This window comes from Macrobrachium rosenbergii, chromosome 4, assembly GCF_040412425.1.
Source record: "Macrobrachium rosenbergii isolate ZJJX-2024 chromosome 4, ASM4041242v1, whole genome shotgun sequence".
Taxonomy (NCBI): Eukaryota; Metazoa; Arthropoda; class Malacostraca; order Decapoda; family Palaemonidae; genus Macrobrachium; species Macrobrachium rosenbergii.
The window spans coordinates 10719113-10735000 of NC_089744.1; the positions used below are offsets into that span (position 1 = coordinate 10719113).

General features: G+C 35.3%; 1 long non-coding RNA gene across 1 annotated transcript in view; it reads right to left on the minus strand.

Moving 5' to 3' along the window:
- The window catches only part of LOC136830528 (uncharacterized), a 657803-nt gene that overhangs the window by 242229 nt on the left and 399686 nt on the right, over positions 1 to 15888 (minus strand). The window lies entirely within an intron of this gene.

Sequence of the window (15888 nt, forward strand, 5' to 3'; positions counted from 1 at the left end):
ACACCCGACAGACCACCACTTCCCACTTTTTCTGTGTTGGATAAGCATCCATTAGACTGTTCTTTGCAGTGACTACAGCACATTTGCTACTGGCAAGCTTCGGAGTTCTCCACCTGATTATTTATTCCCTCATTTCTATAACCATCAATCTTTCAAGAGGCGAATTTTCACTGGACCCGGGATAGTTAAAAGTTAAGTATACCTTAGTTTTACCAGACCACTGAGCTGATTAACAGCTCTCCTAGGGCTGGCCCGAAGGATTAGACTTATTTTTACGTGGCTAAGAACCAATCGGTTACTTAGCAACGGGACCTACAGCTTATTGTGGAATCCGAACCACATTATAGCGAGAAATGAATTTCTATCACCAGAAATAAATTCCTCTAACTCTTCATCAGCCGGCCGTGGGAATTGAACTCCGGTCCATCGAGCGACAGTCTGAACGGGATAGTTAAAAGTGGTAGGTTGCCCATTCCATCGGCCACTTCAGATATTGAAAACCAGACTTCCTCTCTTCCATATCTCGAAGGTGAAGCAAATATGTGCTGAGAGTCGTATTCAGAATCTCCCACAGTGTTCAAGTTATTAAGTCTCCGTGACTGATACCTTTGGAATTACCTCAGGTTGGTCGGATTACTTCTCATGATAATCCTCCACACGACGTATCGGATGTTTCAGCGTGAAATCAAATTCTCTTCTCTATTCTACAAGGGTCTTGATTTCCCTGACAAGGGGTGGCTCGAGAGAAAGAACAACGAAACGGTCACTGCCACATTCATACTTTTACGATTTAACCTGGGGAAATGCTTACCATGAGCCAGTTATAGACTCTAAATGAATGATTTCTTTACTTGCCTCTATTTTTGTATAAAATCTGACTGCTGTTGATTCTGGAAATCGTAAAAAACAAGGAAAAAGGGGGAACTTATCTGAGCTGAGGGCTCTATTCACAAGGTATTTATAAGTAAACACGTTAGGGTAAGTTTAAGTTTACGTGTATTTACATGAAAATATAATAATACTTTAACTGCTAAACAGAAGATGAACACCTGTGCAGAAACGTACGCATTATCTCATCATAGACCTTTAAACCGGGGTCATAATCAACACGTCTAGTCACAACATACACACACACACACACCGTTCTCCTCCACCCTGCACTCTCTCGTTTCCTGAATTAACAGGCCCTTTCTTTCCAAAACCTCTTCATCCCATCAGTACAGCACTTTCCAGGTTCTCCTTCCCCGTGCCTCCTTCGAATTACAAAATCATTTCTCTAAAATTTTTGGCCTCCATTCTTTTCCCATGTCCGAAGGTTTTGAATTCAAAACACTCTTAATGAAGCCTTGTACCTGTGCTAACCTTTTTGCTGGTTCTGCATATCTATACATTTCCCACCCTTTCATTTCTTATCATGACACATTACATAAACAGTTCAACACATTTCCTGGCTCAAGTTTTTCATGCATTCAAACTTAGGCTAACATTAACATTTCAAATCTCTTCCCAGTCTTTTTCCCACAGGCAAAACACACACACACACAAACACAGTTAACTTCCATGCTTCACCTATTCTCATCTTTTGTTTACAGTAGTCTATTATATTTGTTACCATCATTCATAGTTATATTCATTGCTCCATCTTACTGGTTTCCATTTACTACCATAACCATACTAAAGCTGAAATCAAATGGCCACTTTCTTCTCTTGCAAATACTTCCAACTTTTAGTTTTCTGCAAAAGAAAATATTGAGATGGCTTTGCCTGCCCGTCCGCACTTTTTCTGCCTGCCCGTCCGCACTTTTTCTGCCCGCCCTCAGATCTTAAAAACTACTGAGGCTAGAGGGCCGTGATTAAAGTTTCATGGGCCGCGGCTCATAGAGCATTATACCGAGACCACCGAAAGATAGTTTTATTTTCAGTGGCCTTGATTATACGCTGCAGCGGCTGTGCAGAAAACTCGATTTTGCCGAGGAAACTTTGGGGCATTTTATTTCTTGTTTTCACTAGCTTCTACTTTTCTCTACAATATCCTCACCCAATAGTGTGCCATCTGTAAACATCAACAATTCCATACATTTTTTATATATATATATATATATATATATATATTATATATATATATATATAATAATAATTTACAAGAAGTCGCTGCACAGCACACCTCCCCCCACTTAATTTGCCCTTTGTTTATTGAGAGTAGAGTCGTCGCCACATGGCTGGCTGTAGTTGACCTAGATATCAGAGCAAAGTTATCAGTATTTCGATGACACGGGGTAAAGAGGCAAAGATACGAGACTGAATGCCACTCCCTCAAGCAGCTTAGCCCAACTAAGCTGCTTAAAACAACCTTCCTAAAGGCAAATTAAGCCGCAGAATTGTCTGTCCGCAGGATACCTGTGAAGAGGCAACCGATCGCTGACCACCTGGCAAATGACACATCATTTGCACACGGCCCCAGTTATCGGCAGAAGTTTGCACATGGCCATGACACGGCCGCAGCCTTAAAAGGGAAAGACAGGAGATCTGTAGGCAGTTAGTCTTTTGGGCAGTAGACGTGCAGCAGTCGTAGGGGAGGCCGTTAGCCATACACGCGGGCGAGTGATGCATTTACTGAGAGAAGATTCATTCCCCCCCTGTCCGACTCCAGATGACAGTCATCCTCGAGTGCATCGCCTTATGTGGGATCGTCCCTCATCATCCTTCGCCAGAGACCCCCGCTTTCCCTAAGGTAAAGTGCGAGTAAAGACTGTTCAGTCACGACAGTTTGCCCTTTAGAAAGTTTTTGGAGTGCCAGTATTTCACCTCTGTCCTTGTGCCATTTTATCTAGTGCCATTTCCAATGTCCTGTGTTCAATTGTAAAGTGGTCATTCATTCCTCGAGTCCTTGGCACCCTTAGTGCAGACTCGAGACATATTCTGTGTTAAATTGTTCCTTTACTGGCGTGTAATGTGTAAATCTCTCTTGCAGAGGGACCTATTCGCAGTGGACTCATCTTGGACTGTGCCTTGCCCTTAGTCAAGACTCCAGTAGAAGGATCTTCAGGCGTTGCAAGCCCTTTAACAATTTACTTACCCATTTTCCCTTCTAATCCTTTCTTTTGTAATTTACCCCAAGTATTTATGTAACATTTCCTTATGAAGTAGATTTCCTTTTACAGCAAGTCAAAATCATCCATTGTTCAATTAAATTTTTCCGTTGATTTCCTTTAAAAATCATAAACCAGGGAAAGGCCAATTAAATAGTTTATATACATATATATATATAAATATATATAAACTAGGGAAATTATATAAATATATATTATATATATATATATACATATATATACATATATACATATATATACACACATATAATATTATGCATCTGCACTTCTCTGTCATAACTAGAAGTGCGTATAAAATATTTCTAGTACTGACCTAAATACCTCCATTTTATTAGTGATCTATTTAGAAATTCCCTTTTTTTTTTTTTTTTTAAATCCTAATACCTCCTTTTTCTGTGGAAAATAACAATTTGAGCTCACGTCCTTTCCAACTTTCTTCATTTCCTGCCAATGAGCGGAGGTCTTCAAGTTTCTTGCCTCAAATAAGACTCAGAATTCATCATTTTCCTTGATATTGTCGGGGCCTCGGAATGGAAGTTGCTGCTGAGTAATTGAAGTAATTTAATGAAAGCCATTGTCTTTTAGTTTACTTATTATTTCACTGAACTTGCATATATTCAGTTTCGTCATTGACTGTGTTCGTTTTTTTTTTATGTTTTTCACAAATCGAGATTAAAGTCTGTGGAAACTTGCTGCTCCAGTTCGTGGCCTTTTGGCTTCTGCTATGAATATTTCTGCCCATTATGAATAATAACTGTATATCACCCATGTCAATTATTAAACTTTATCAATGCGAGAACGTTACAATTGTCTCAAAGGTCACTCCTCTTGAAGCAACAACTATTTAATTCTTCGGTGAATTTCTTGTAGAAACTCGGTATCAGTCTTCAAGGTCACAGGTCGATAAAATATAAAAAAATTCTGCGGTCTTCAGAATCTTTGTCAGGGCACGCGATTATTACAGTTTTATAACAAAATCTTCTTCTCATTAATGATTCCAAATCTCATTTTACCTATGTCAATCTATTATCTTTTATTGTGCTGTTTCGGCAAACGATATGTTTATTACATCCAATGGATTGAACATTTTTTAACAAGTCACATGATACAATTCTTATCTAAGCATAACTGCATATTTAATGTATTGCCGGTGCTGAAAGCGAGCTGATACAACTGAAACCTAATTACCATTATCATTGTTGTTGTGGCTGTTGTTAATGAGATGCCATTCAATACACCAAAGGGTCATTTACCTGAATATCGAACTATGACAGAACCGAATGCGCATGTGCAAAATGGAAAAACCACCGCTAGAAAAGAGCAAAAACGATGCAATGGTGTAAGTTATTTATCATTTTTTCTTGTTTGGTGAAGTGAGACAATACAAAAACTGCTATTTTACGGACGTATGTTTCTCTTGCATTTAAAGAAAAAATAATTTCAGGAATGCTTACAAAAAAATAACCCCCCCTTTTTTTTTGTTTTAAAGGGGAACTGACATAACCAAGAGGGGGCAGAAAAAGACAGTTGCAAAATACACAGAATAATGTTACCGGACGCTTTTGGGAAACACAAGGCTGGCAGCAAATCCCCTTAATTAGAGGTGATTGTGTATAAGACATAAGAAAAATAATTATTCAAAAGTTAATGCAGAAAGGAAATGCATTAAAATTCTGAGAGGAAAATAGTCTCGGAAAAGAGAAAGACTGATGTGAATAGAAAAGAGGATTTTGAATGAAAGACTTCTAAGAATTTACAGATCTAAATATGAAATTGAGGAGTTAATTAACTCCCCTGCTCCCTTTTGTCTCATTTACCATCCAGCGTTTACCTACGATCGATCCATCGGGGGACTTTTTGTCACTACTCTCTACAAACTCTGAAGAGCACTCGACTGCTTGAACACTAGTACACTTTTGCTGAACCTGATCAACCAGTGTTTGTTTTCTGCAGCATTTGCAATGGGAATATCTTACTTTTAATGTCCTACGTGCCATCTGCACGCAGTTGTACAAGACATGCTTCAAACTATTTGGGAAAACCTACTGTAGTTACAGGACCATCCCATTTCAAGAGTATCGAGACACCTCTGACCGCAGATAATATAATTTCTAAGGACATCTCTGGTGGTCATTATGAAAATTTCTAAGGAAATCTCTGGCCCTAGTTATGGCAATTTCAGAGGGAATCTCTGTTTGTAGATGACAGAACTTCTAAAGAAATCTGTGGTCGTGATTATGACAACTTCTAAGGAAATCCATGGGGGTAGTTATGCAAATTTCTAAGGAAACCTCTATCTGTATTAAGGAAATTTCTACGGAAATCTCTGGCCGTGCCAATGGGAATGTTTAAGGGAATCTCTGGCCGTAGTACAGCAATTTATAAGGAAATCTCTGGCCGTAGTTAATAGAATTTCTAAGGAAATCTTTGGTCACAGTTACGGTAATTTCTAAGGAAATCTCTGGTCACAGTTACGACAATCTCTAAGGAAATCTCTGGTCGTAGTTGGACTTTCTAAGGAAATCTCTGGTAGCAGTTGTGGCAATTTCTCAGGAAATCTCTGGTCGTAGTGGCAACTTCTAAGGAAAATTAATCTCTGGTCGCAGCTGTGGTAATTTTTAAGGGAATCTCTAGCAGTATTATAGCACTTTCCAAGGAAATCTTTGGCCGTAATTATTAGAATTTCTGTGGACTCTGATTAGGCTTGACACAGCTGATGTTTACCTCTTTCTGTATTTTTAGCAATTTCTACTGACAGAAAGCTTTCGAAATTACGTTCGTGGAAAACTGTTTTGAAGGCTCTTAGCGGTCGTTCTTGGTCTCGTCGTATTTTATTAAGATGAGGAAAGAATATATGAACAGTGACTCAGAAATGAATATAAAATCTCAACTAAAAATATTTTCTCAGTTCCCCTCTTAACATTGTCTGAGATTTCCCCTACAACCTTAAGATCAAGCAATAGAGGCTTTTGTTTTCTTCTACTGGTGTATCTGAATGATTGATTATACTATCTAATGCTGGATTTTTTTGCAAAAGTAAAGCATGTTATTAAAAGCAGCAAACATAGAGCTAAGAAACGGATTTGAGAGAGAGAGAGAGAGAGAGAGAGAGAGAGAGAGAGAGAGAGAGAGAGAGAGAGAGAGAGAGAGAGAGAGAGAGAGAGCGTCTGTTCGAAGTTTTAATATCGACATTCTAGCAGACGGAAAAGCAGTAAATAAGTATTTATTAAAACCCACAAAGCACGAAAAAGAAATATATTTAAGCTTTCGAAGGAAACATATATTCTTACGCTCGGCAACCAGTGATGAAAATGTCAATGGGCGAAACAATAAAATAAATGGGGACAACTGCATTTCTTTAAACTAAACCTGAGCAGCTGTCTTGATTATGGGCTATAACAGAAGAGCAAACACATAAATAGGAAGATATTGCCAATCGGCGAACACTTTATACATTATTATTATTAAGTGGCAGATCTCCAAATCAAAGGTAATGGGTGAACTTTGCACTTCGTAATGAATGTCATTTTCTTTTATTCTCTGAGTTTCTCAAGGAAATGAAGGTTGTGAATGTTAAATATTAGTGTAATACTCACTGACATTTGGAATTAGACAACGTTTTACTTGATAGAACTGTTTATATATATCGAATTTTCTTCTGCAGTCCTTTGTGCTGTTTTCACAAACTGTCTCTGTTTTCTCGATTATAAAAAGGTATCGAATTGATTTTCCTCTCAATACTTTTTGTACTGTCTACTTCTAGATATGCGATTAAAATCACAAGTTCAGTAATCAAATTCTTGAGAAACGATTTCGTCATTAAACTCCAGGAACCTCAGTCTGCAAGTTTACAGAAGAAGGAACATTACAAACTGAAGCTTTTGGCCAATTGAAAGATCCACACTTTTGCCAATTTTCATTTCTTATTGATTGATAGACGTGCATTGCTGGATAACGCGATTTTCTTTTCCTCATAATGCAATGACTAATGGATTTATTTACAGTTTTATGGAATCATTTCCTGTCCCTTGAAACTGTAATGCTATTGCTAATTCTACTCTGGAGGTCATAAAAATAAAGATGCAGATTTCCAATGCATGCATACACATGTATATAAACAGACACACACACCTATATATATATATATATATATATATATATATATATATATATATATATATATATATATATATATATATATATATATATATATATATATATATATATATATATATATATATATATATATATATATATATATATATATATATATATATATATATATATATATATATATATATATGTGTGTGTGTATATGTGTGTGTGTGTGTGTGTGTTTGTGTGTGTGTAACTGAATCACGAAAATATGGAACGTGATGAATATTTAAATAAAGACAAAATCCGGGAAGGAAAGAGAAACAATGGAGTACTGCAAGGCCTTTCGACTTGCCGTCCTTTACTTAGCAGGGCAGACTTCCCAGGAGTAAGGAACTAGTGCTCGAGTTTTATTCTATTTCAAGTTCAACATTACAGTCGACAGCTGTTTCTTCGTTCAGGCTCTTCGCCTTTAAGATTCATTCACAGTCCTCAAGATATCGTTATCATTCAAAGTGAGAAACAGCTGTCGACCGTAAAGTTTGGCAAGAGAAAAAAAAAAAAACGTTAATTTTCCTTATCCATTAGAAGTCTAATTTGAGATAAAAAGAGGTCAAATTAGCAGAAAGAAAAATATATGCTGTACTTATATATCAGTATATATATATATATATATATATATATATATATATATATATATATATATATATATATATATACACATATACATATATATACACACATATATATATACATATACATAGATATACACATATATACATATATATACATATATATATACACACACACACACACACACACACATATATATATATATATATATATATATATATATATATATATATATATATATATATATATATATATATATATATATATATATATATAATCTTTCAACACACTCTTTATGTTATATTTAAGAGTATTGAAGAAACTCAGCAGCTTAGAAAACCTCCCAAATTACCAAGCATCAAATGTGAAAGAAGGCTTTACTTACGACAGTATTTAATCACTGAATTTTAATGGACAGTCCAGTGGATAATAAACTGTCCCCACATCCGTTTCCTTTTATTCAAGTCCCTCGATAAAAAAAAAAAAACACATGAACGAAAAAGATACGAACAAATGAATTCAAACAAACTTTAAATTTCAGTCTTCAGATTCTGTGACATTCACCATCTCTCTTCTGAACTGCGCACCTGGATGCGCATCGGATGGCAGCTGCTGCACTTGATTGCAAAGCTACACGACATCAAGACTTAGTTGTTCCCGGAAATACGTTGAGATTCTCTCATAACATTTCCATTGAATTCAACTCAATTCAGCTGCGCTCGTTGTGGCCGAGTGGAGCCGGATGTCAAGGTTTCTATGACAGTTCTTATTCTTTAACTTCAGCTGAGGAAAATACACGAGAAGTGCAATGTTAATCCCCAAGTAGAAAGCCAAACTGAACCTCACCCAGGCCATCAGAAAAAGCAGAGAGAGAGAGAGAGATGGCCGTTCCACAAGGTGTATTACCACTCTAAAAAAGCAGCTAATCAGCGAGAGAGAGAGAGAGAGAGAGAGAGAGAGAGAGAGAGAGAGAGAGAGAGAGAGAGAGAGAGAGAGAGAGAGAGAGAGAGTTTATATACAAAAGACAAAAGAAAGAAAAATCTAAATCTACAGGTAATGTAATTCACAACACGGACAGAGTAAGAGGAAAATTGAAAGAAAAAAAAATATATACTAAAGGAAAAGATAATAGGACGCGCAACGCTAAATGTCAAAAAGACGAAGAAAAATTAAGCAGAATGTAAAAAAAAAATTAGAAAAATGACGATGGGAGAAAAAGAAAACCACAAAACCAAACGCAGAATGAAAGGAGGAAGATTCTTATGTGTAGGCAAGTATTTGTATGTCATTAGAATCCATCTAGAGCCCGAAGGCAAGGGAAAAGAGAGAGAGAGAGAGAGAGAGAGAGAGAGAGAGAGAGAGAGAGAGAGAGAGAGAGAATCCTTTCTCAACAACTGCGTTCTTAAAGGGGAAATTCCTAATGTTCCATTGTTCACCAAAAACAAAAGGCTTTCGCAGTTTCCATTTGCAGCCATTGCTCCAAGGCAAGAAGACGACATTTCGAGAGTCGCCGGGTCCTCGTTCGTTACAACGGAAGCCTACGTGAGACCATCCCATCCAATCCGGACAAATTCACCAGAGCCACAATATATACATCGGAGTGGAAGGGGGGGAAGAAGGAAGGAAAGAAGGAAGGAAGAAAGGCAAAAACTTCGCATTAGGACAGAAGATATCCAAAGGATTCTTTCATGTTTGTGGGTCGGTGGAGAAATCCTTTTAAGCGAGGTGTCGTTTGTTTCTGCGTTCAGTTTGCTTTACTAATGTATCGCAATATTTGCGGTTAAGAATACCGAGCTGTTTTTATGTTAACTGATAAAGAAATATGAATATACAAAACACGAATGATATATATATACACATATATATACATATATATACATATACATATGTATATATATTTATATATTTATGTATATAATTAATATACATATATATATATATACATATATGTATGTATATATACAGTATATATATATATATATATATATATATATATATATATGTATATATACGTGTATATATATTATATATATATATATATATATATATATATATATATATATATATATATATATATATATATATATATATATATATATATATATATATATATATATATACACACATATATATATATATATATATATATATATATATATATATATATATATATATATATATATATATATATATATATGTATGTATGTATGTATTATTCTTACTTGGGGAAGAATGGGGAACTTACCACGTGAACTCGATTCTGACTGCAGATGTAGACTCAGTTAACCAACATCAAGAATAACATTAAGCTTAAGGCTTTACTTCAGTGGGGAAGTTTAGGTAATCACTTGAGGTTCACAAAAACAACTTATAATCATATTAACAAATTAGATCAGAAGAATGGGGAATCTGCAAAACCAGACAGGAGGAAAGTAGGTTCCTGTCGAATGACTAAAATTATAGTAAATTACGAAATAACAATAACAGGGGAAAAATCCACTTTGTAGGACACCGTTGGGCAAGAGGCAGCGGTGGTAACCACGGTCCGAGCACAGGGGTGAACAGATGATTCCACAGCTAGCAACTCTGTCTACAACGAGAATGCATCGGTTACTCGCAAAGATTTAAGTGGCGAATTCCGGAATCGAGGGGGCTGCACATAAGGTGCCACAGCAACTCGATTCCAGGCACTGGAACGAACGTGAACTGGAATAATTTACTCACTGCGCTAAACAATTCAGGTCTCGTGAAAATATCGCACTTTAGAAAGGAAAATAAATTCAGTAGGAGAATAATAGGGTCGTGAACGATTCAAAACCTCACTTGGGGTGCATTACCTTTCCATAGGAGACAGGGGACCTCGTCTTCAGCGCCAGCAGGGAGGGCATGAATTAAGGGGCTTCACCTCAAAGGGAGACTTTGGCTCAAAACAGCCGCGTGGGGAAATCTGAGCTCTGATGGGGCAGATGAGGCAAGGGACAAGTGTCTCGAGTCCAGGGCTGGGCGTTTCTGAAGAGCACCACCCGGGTGTCGTCCTTTAAAACCTCGGCGGATTACAATTTCTCTCCTCCTAGGTTAATATGAGAAATTTAGATCATCCTGTTAACTGGAGTGAAGCAAGATCTAGTCCAGTGCAACGACACAGTTAACAGGAATATCATTGAATCTTGTTTTATCAAGTTAAATAATGAAAGTGTTCTAAATTTAAGTCTTGGTTTGTTTAAACTTGATGCCTTCATAATTAAAAAAGTTGTTGATAAATATAAGAGAAATTATTATTCAGTTTTATACATGTTTCTGCAGTCTGAATGGGTAAGATTCCGTATCTCTTATGGTTAGGTATATGGTTTTAGTTTGTGACTGGGTGATCCCAGATTTTCCTGGATTACCCTCTTGTTTATTACCCCTTGGCAATTAATCATCTGGTATTCAATTTTATATGTGTTTTTGGATTTTATATGGCCAAACTTTCATATCTCTTGTAGTTAGGTCTATGGTTTTAGTTTGTGATTTCTTGATCCCAGATTATCCTGGATTATCTTTCTGTTTATTACCCTTTGACGACTGACCATCTGGTATTCTTGTTCTTTTTGTTTACTTGTAAACTTTTTTTCATGTGTCTCATTTGTGCCTAGACATTTTCCTGTGGGATTCGCTTATACACTGAAGTCACGTGCCTCTACTGTGAATTTTTAAGCATATATATGTATATATGTAGAATCTGCAGACAACTTTTCACTAGATGCTTATGCAACTGTGATAACTACAATGCCTTCCAAAGTCCTCGATTTCTGATTTCTTCACACTTTGAAAGTGCTTATCACTACAAAGACTAGAACTAAATGAACCACCAAAGGAAGATATTCTGACCTCCAAAGGAGATTCGATTCCTCATTCGGAATATCAAAATGAGGCAACATTATCCACCTGACCACGAAGAAGCTAAAGTCTACTCCCACTCACACGTTTATTAGAGCCGTTATAGACACCTTTACCACACAGCCAAGTGCTTAACGGTCTGATTCTTCATTTGGCCTATTTGAATGACAACCAGTGGATAACGTTAGTGGGCATTTGCTTTCCACCACAGAGACCTGGGTTCGATCCGACGTGAGTCATAAAATTTATTTCTGTTTCTGTTCCACACGTGATTGTGTGTTGATGATTTCTATCTTATTCACTCAGAAGGGATAATTCGAATGAAATGTTGTCTATTGGGTCATTGCTGAGTCGGGAAGTTGGGGAAAACTCGCTGGTATGCAAGCAGTTAGCTTGCCCAGGTAATTCCTTGGGTGCAGTTGCTCTCAGGTTCCAGCTTCTTTTAGACTTGTATGGCCCAGTGGATAACGCCCTTGCTTTCCACCTGAGAGACCTGGGTTCGATCCCGACGTGAGTCAGAAATTTATTTCTGTTCCACACGTGATTGTGTTGATGATTTCTATATATATATATATATATATATATATATATATATATATATATATATATATATATTATATATATAATATATATATGTATATATATGTATGTATATTTATATATATATATATATATATATATATATATGTATATATATATATATATATATATATATATATATATATATATATATATATATATATATATATATATATATATATACATACATATATATATATATATATATATATATATATATATATATATATATATATATATATATATATATATATATTGTCTGATACATTCAATTACCTGGTTATTATACAACTAATCACAAAATTAAAAAATTTACCTCACTTCATCCTGATACCTGAACTCTCATAACAATACTTAGTTAAAATACTTCTTCTATACTCAGATCTCAGTAGCTAAGATTAATACTAGTGACCACACTAACACTTTACATTAATAATTTCTCTCTTTTGAAGAGAGAGAGAGAGAGAGAGAGAGAGAGAGAGAGAGAGAGAGAGAGAGAGAGAGAACCACAGCTAACGGTCTTTCAAATCAGAATGAGCAAATATTTTTGGATTCCAGTAGCACATGAAAAACTCAAGTGATGTCATTAAGGCATTCTGGGAAGGAGATACAAGAGAAAGTTCTAGAAAATGAAGCAAAACTGCAATCTTACAAAACATGACATGATCGATCAAGACATGTGCTCTTACTCCCAAAAGGGCATACGTGATTCGAAAAAATAAATCATATGGGACACAATCAGAATAATATGTAATCAAAGCAATACATGCAACATTTCAAAATCATTCGTCTTCTCCTCATATGAGACAAAGCTTTCACAGAAATCTTTACAGGATCAAAACAGACACTGCAACTGGCTAATTATGACTGGCACGCTTTAAAACAAAATGAAAAACATGAGCTGGTTTCCAGAACAGATCAGCGATTGTTATCTAGAACTGTCAGCTCTTTATCTTTTGCGATGACAGCCAAAGTGAAACAAACCCTTCACTACGACACACACGTATTGATCATATACAATGCTACTATTAAAAAATGCATTATTAATTCTAAATTACACCGTTAAGTTATCGAAATCACTAACTCTTTTGAGGTCTGACATTGCACTACATATGATATTTCAATAATTATTATTATTATACATAACACATGATAAATAGAAGAGTAAATAGGCCTATATCAAAACTATGGGATGATATATATATTAAAAGGCAACATCATAAAAATATATGTATATATATATAGGCATATATATATATATATATATATATATATATATATATATATATACATATATATATATATATATATATATATATATATATACATATATATATATATATATATATATATATATATATATATATATATATATATATATATATATATATATATATATATATATATATATATATATATATATATATATATATATATATATATATATATATATATAGATATATATACATATATATACACATATATATATATATATATATATATATATATATATATATATATATATAATATATATATATATATATATATATACTGTATATCACTGGAGCATGTTTCCTCTCATAAACAATACTTTGAGCAAACGGCTTATATTTCGTATATGTCTGCATGTCCACATATAACCTCGAGCGGACTTCCCAGGAGTAAGGAAAGAGTGCTCGTGTTTTATTCCATTTCAGGTCCAGCAATATAGTCAACAGCTGCTCCTTCGCTCAGGCTCTTCGCCTTGTAGGTTCATTCAGTCCTGAAGATGTCGTTACCAAGCAAAGTAAGAAACAGCTGTCGACCGTAAAGTTTAGCAGGAGATGAAAAAAAAAAAAACGTTATTTTTCCTTATCCCTGAGAAATTAACTTGAGATAAAATGAGGTTATATTAACAGATAGAATATAATAAGATGATTTATGTATATACAATATATATATGTATATATATATTACAATATATATATGTATACGTATATATATATATATTATTTATATATACAGTATATATATATATATATATATATATATATATATATATATATATATATATATATATATATATATATATATATATATAAGCAACACTTAGTTCTACGTTTAAGAGTATTGAAATACTCAAAATCTATAAAACGTTTCCCGAATTACCTAGAATATAAAATAATGGCTTTACTTGTTTTCTTATTGGCCGGTTGTATTTTAATGGACAGTCCTCTGGATGATAAACTGTCTCAATAAAGAGATCGAGTATTCTCTACCATATCCTTTTTCTTCTTTCATTCAAATCCCTCAATGAAAAGATACAAAACAAACGAATTCAAAGGAGCACAAATTTCATTCTTCAGACGCGCTGATATTCATCTCTCTTGTGTGCTAACCACCTGACTGTGCATCAGACGACAGTCGCTGCGCTCGATTGCAAAGATAGTAGCTATTAGAAAGAGACTGATAATGCCTCATGACATTTCCACTTAATTCGTCTCAATTAGATGCGCTGTTTGTGGCTGAGTGGGTACAAAGTCACTGCTTTTATGACATTTCTTACGTTTCAGAAGAAGAAAATATATTAGAAAAGCAATATTAATACATACTGCATGTAGAAAGCCAAGATTATCCCGTCTGAGCCTTGGGGCAGGCCATCAGAAAAAGCGGAGAGGAAGCGTTCCACAAAGTGTATTACCTTGCTAAAGAGCGCTAATTGGAAGAGAGAGAGAGAGAGAGAGAGAGAGAGAGAGAGAGAGAGAGAGAGAGAGAGTACAAATTAAAATTAAAAGGGAAAGAATAATTCTAATCTACAGCAGCACCAACGGGAGGAATGTATTAGGAAATTCGGACATTGTAGAAGGAAAATTGAAAGGATTAAAAAATATAGATTAGGAAGAAATGAACGGAATCGCGCTACGCTGAATTTTTAAAAGGCAGAGAAAAGTGACGAAAAAAAATACGAAACAAGTACGAAAAATGTCGGTGGTTGAACAGTAAAACCGAAAAGCAAACTCAAGAATAAAAAGAAAAAGATTCTTATTTGTAAGCAAGCATTTGTATGACTCTAGAATCTATCTTGAGCCCTAAGAAAAGGGAGAGAGAGAGAGAGAGAGAGAGAGAGAGAGAGAGAGAGAGAGAGAGAGAGAGAGAGTCTTTCTCAACAACTGCGTTCTTAAAGGGGAAAATTCCCGATGTTGAACAAAGGGGCTTTGGAAGTTTCCATTTGCAGCCACTGCTCCAAACCAGAATGACGACACTTCGCGTGTCGCCGGGTCCTCGTTCGTTACAGCGGAAGCCTACGTGAGACCATCCCATCCAATCCGGACCAGTTCACCAAAGCCACAATATACACATCGGAGTGGAAGGGAGGAAAGAAGGAAGGAAGGGAGGAAGAAAGGCGAAAACTTCGCATTAGGGCAGAAGATATCATTTTAAGCGAGGTGTCGTTTGTTTCTTCGTTTAATTTACTTTACTAAGGTATCGCAATGTTTGGGGTTAAGGATACCGAGGTGTTTTTGTATTTATTGATAAAGTAATACAAAACAGACTTTGGGTACATTACCTTCCTGTAGGAGACAGGGGACCTCATCTTCGGCGTCAGCAGGGA